We start from the raw sequence: 5,286 nt of genomic DNA, 5'->3' as shown, positions 1-5,286 counted from the left end.
GCTTGAGTTGGATTTGTGAGAGCTTGTTTTCAATGTGTGATGGTCCAAATCGAGATTTCATTGCGTGCTTGAGGTTTAGAACATGTTTAGGGATGTCAAACTGTGTTTTAGTAGCATTTGGAAGCAACCCCGAATCGATTAGAATGAGAAAAATCGAAACAGAACCAGAGAAATCGCGAGGAAGAAGGAGGTTCCAGTCCCGGTCCGCCGGATCACGCGTGGTCAGCTCCGGACCAGGACTGCAACAAAACATGTGCAGTCCGCCGAGCCAGGGAAGATAGCACTGACCAAGAGAAAAACACGCCTGGTCCGGGGCTGACCAGTTCTGGTCCGCCGGACCAGACGTGTTTCGAGGTTTCCGCACACCGACGGACTGAGATGGAACGGACCAAAAGGAAAGAGTCGTCTGGTCCGGGGCTGACCAGTGCTGGTCCGCCGGACCAGACGTACTCCGACACATCTCGCACCGCCTGACCAAGAACTGGACCGAGAGAGGGGAAAAACAGGCTGGTCCGGGGCTGACCAATCCTGGTCCGCCGGACCAGGCTTGTTTTCCGCCAGAACGTTGCGTAGCGTAGTGAGATGTGCGATATCGAAATACGAGTGATCGTTATGTGATTGTATGCGGGTAGAATTTGCATGACATTAAACAATAGCTCGGTAGGGGCCGGGTACCGTGATACGTATGGTTGTACTATGGGGATGTTGCACGTTGTGTGCCATGTGTGTAGCTTGCTCGTGCGTACGAGTTAAGCGTGATTGTGTTTGTGGATGGTTGTGGACTCAACCATCACCGTCATGGACTTGAAGGGCGTTTGAGATGCGTTTTAGTCGTGTGCGACACGACGGCCAACGTCATGGATTTGACGGGCGTGGACTCGCACCTAGTCATGGACTTGACTAGGGTATATGGCTGGACCCTATGGTGGACTCCATATGGGTATGATTGTATTTCCGTTGTGTCATGGACTTGACATCGGTAGTCACGAGAGTGACAGGCGCAGGAGACGCGCACGATCGCATGCGATGCGATGGCCAACGTCACGCGAGTGATGGGCGTGGATTCGCCCCTGGTCATGGACTTGACCAGGGTATACGGCTAAGCCCTATGGTGGACTCCATACGGGCGTGATTATGATTGTTATTTACGTGCTTACTGTGTTTTACTTATTGCATGTGTTTTTATGGAAATGTCGACTGTACCGTTCTCGTTGGGAACGGGATTTCCGGGTTCAACCCGGGCTACTCACTAAGCAGTTGTGCTTAGCCCTCGTGGTTTACATTTTTCAGATCACGAGGATTACGCCTAGCGCATCCGGCAGACGATGACCTGAGAGAGGCAGCATCATGTACGGGATTTACATTTTGGGTTACAAGATTTGTATTTCCCGCATTTTGTACGGTTAAATTATAACTATTCGGACATGTGTTGTTTTGCGATACTGATCGCCTGTTGTATTTTCCGCTGCTTACTCTGGTTTATTTAAAATGTTTTTGGATTTCGTACTTTTGCTTCCGCATTATTATTATTTTATTACTATTGTCCATGTGGCACAGCCCGTATACTGTACACGGGTTACGGGTGTCACAGTACGTCCAAACATATTTAGAGTGCATCCAAACATGTTTAAAGTGTATCAAAACATACTTAGAGTGCATCAAAACATTTTTAGAGCGTATCAAAACATGTTTACAGTGCGTTGAAACATGTTTAGAGTGCAATAAAAGATGTTTAGAGTTCGTCGAAACATGTTTAGAGCACGTTGAAACCTATTTAGAGCGCATCCAAACTTGTTTAAAGTGCGTCAAAACATACTAAGAATGCATCCAAACATGTTTAGAGTGCATTAAAACATTTTTAGAGTGCGTCAACCATATTTAGAGTGCCTCGAAACATGTTTAGACGAACTCTAAACATGTTTAGAGTGCATCCAAACATGTTTAGAGTGAATTAAAACAACTTTAGAGTGCGTAAAAACATGTTTAAAGTGCGTCGAAATGTTGAACCAAAGCATGAAGAACACTCTCAACCAAGATTGGAAGAACAAGCCTATTCTGGTCCAAGACATGAAGAACAGGTCCAAATGGTGACACAAGCCCATATGCACACAAGTGGGCTTGAATATGGGCTCAAGGACGAATGTCACAGCCCATGTAGTGATCTTGGGCTCTTGATTGACAGCTAATGGAAGGAGAGAGCTGTCGGAGTGATCTTGGCAGATTTGGGATCTTAGACATATTAAGTTTCCATAATCTCCCCAACGGCTAGCACTTACCTTATATCTATAGTTGATTTAGTTTATTTCCTTTTCTACTATCTCATGTATGCTTCTATTTAAGGATGTAACACTCTACAGAATAATCTAAGGAATTAAGGAGATACAATCTCCATTGTTTTTCTGAAACCTTATTCTCCTATTCTCTCTTGCTCAGCCTATACTCTGGTCGATCATACATTCCTTTTCACCCTAAACCTTGCTCGTTCAGACTCTCTTTTCACCTTACTCTCAAATTCTTTCATGGTATCAGAGCTCTAGGGCGAAGATTTACCGAAATATTCCGTAAACACAAAATCCACCAAACTCTGCAACTCATACGCAGGAATGAAATCCTCTCTTCCCAAACTCATTCCAATTGTGTTCAATGGGAAGAACTACTTGATTTGGTCGAAAGCTGCTCGAACCACCCTCATTGGGCGGGGATTGTGGACTCATGTTTTGAGAGACCACGATCCAACACCTCAAAACCAAACCACTGCTCAAGCAACAAATGAAGAAGCACGACAAACGGCTGCTCACACAACAACACAAGCTGCAACGTTTGTTGATCCAACCGAGTGCAAATGGTTTCAAGAGGATCAGCAAGCTCTAGCAATCCTTCAAAGTTCCTTGGCCCCCCATATTCTCAACAATTACATATATTGTGAGACAACAAAAGGGCTTTGGGACAAACTCAAACTTGTGTATGGAAATCTGTCCAACATGAGTCGGATCTATGAGATCAAGAAGGCTCTCTTTGCTGTACAACAGGTTGGACGCTCATTTGATGCATGTCTCGGTGAGATAAGTAGCATATGGGCAAAATATGATCAACTCCGACCAGCCACTACAGACGCACAAATCATTGAAGAGCGCAAGGAGCAAGACAAGGTATTTTCGGTACTCTCTTGTTTAGATGGTACTTACAACGACCTGGTGTATCATGTACTCAGGCAAACCAAGATCCCCTCTATGGATGAAGTTTGTATGCTCATTCAAAGGGAAGAGGGAAGCCGAAATCTCTTCCCTAGTTCTCTGGATCTTGCTCACATTGCTGCTCAGAAAACAAACTCATCTGAAAACACCGAGGATGCAAATATGGCTCACAAACCATTCTTCAACAAAGCCAAGAAGCCTCTTCTCTGCGATCATTGCAAGAAATCGGGCCATGACAGGAGCAAATGTTGGTTTCTTCATCCTCACCTCAAACCACAGAAATTTCGTCGAAACATGTTAAGAGCACGTCGAAACATATTTAGAGCGCATCCAAACTTGTTTAAAGTGCATCAAAACATACTAAGAGTGCATCCAAACAAGTTTAGAGTGCATTAAAACACTTTTAGAGTGCGCCCAAACACGGTTAGATACGTCCAAACACTTTTAGAGAGCATCCAAACATGTTTAGAGTGCATCGAAATATTTATCGAATGTGTAGAAACATGTTTAGAGTGCATCCAAACATACTTAGAATGCGTCGAAACACGTATAGAGTGCGTCCAAACAGTTTTAGAGTGCCTCCAAACATGTTTAGAGTGCATCAAAACATTTTTAAAGTGCGTCAAAACATGTTTAAAGTGCGTCGAAACATGTTTAGAGTGCAATAAAAGATGTTTAGAGTTCGTCGAAACATGTTTAGAGCACGTCGAAACATATTTAGAGCACATCCAAACTTGTTTAAAGTGCGTCAAAATATACTAAGAGTGTATCCAAACATGTTTAGAGTGCATTAAAAAAATTTTAGAGTGTCGAACCATATTTAGAGTGACTCGAAACATGTTTAGAGTTCGTCTAAACATGTTTTGAGTGCATCCAAACATGTTTACTCTAAACATGTTTTGAGTGCACCAAATCACGTTTAGAGTACGTCCAAACATATTTAGAGTGCATCCAAACATGTTTAAAGTGCATCAAAACATACTTAGAGTGCATCCAAACATATTTAGAGATCGAAATATTTTAAGTGTGTCGAAACATGTTTAGAGTGCATCCAAACATACTTAGAGTGCATCCAAACACGATTAGAGTGCGTTCAAACACGTTTCGAGTTTGTCCAAACACGTTTAGATACGTCCAAACACTTTTAGAGAGCATCCAAACATGTTTAGAGTGCATCGAAATATTTTTAGAATGCGTCAAAACATGTTTAAAGTGCGTCGACACATGTTTATGGTGCAATAAAATATGTTTAGAGTTCGTCGAAACATGTTTAGAGTACGTCAAAACCTATTTAGAGCGCATCCAAACTTGTTTAAAGTGCGTCAAAACATACTTAGACTGCATCCAAACATATTTAGAGAGCATCGAAATATTTTAAGAGTGTGTCGAAACATATTTAGAGTGCATTCAAACATACTTAGAGTGCATCCAAACACGTTTAGAGTGCGTTCAAACACGTTTAGAGTGCGTCCAAACACGTTTAGATACGTCCAAACACTTTTAGAGAGCATCCAAACATGTTTAGAGTGCATTAAAAGATGTTTAGAGTTCGTCCAAACATGTTTAGAGCACGTTAAAACATATTATAGTGCATCCAAACTTGTTTAAAGTGCGTCAAAACATAGTAAGAGTGCATACAAACATGTTTAGAGTGGATTAAAATATTTTTAGAGTGCGTCGAACCATGTTTAGAGTTCATCTAAACATGTTTAGAGTGCATCCAAACATGTTTAGAGTGCATTAAAACATTTTTAGAGTGCGTCAAACCATATTTAGAGTGCGTCGAAACATGTTTAGAGTTCATCTAAACATGTTTAGAGTGCATCCAAACATACTTAGAATGCGTCGAAACACGTATAGAGTGCGTCCAAACAGTTTTAGAGTGCCTCCAAACATGTTTAGAGTGCATCAAAACATTTTTAAAGTGCGTCAAAACATGTTTAAAGTGCGTCGAAACATGTTTAGAGTGCAATAAAAGATGTTTAGAGTTCGTCGAAACATGTTTAGAGCACGTCGAAACATATTTAGAGCGCATCCAAACTTGTTTAAAGTGCGTCAAAACATACTAAGAGTGCATCCAAACATGTTTAGA

The sequence above is a fragment of the Tarenaya hassleriana genome, unplaced genomic scaffold (assembly GCF_000463585.1).
Source record: "Tarenaya hassleriana unplaced genomic scaffold, ASM46358v1 Cleome649, whole genome shotgun sequence".
NCBI classification, from domain to species: domain Eukaryota; kingdom Viridiplantae; phylum Streptophyta; class Magnoliopsida; order Brassicales; family Cleomaceae; genus Tarenaya; species Tarenaya hassleriana.
The sequence above is the reverse complement of the archived record's forward strand: the minus strand, read 5'-3'. Positions refer to the sequence as shown.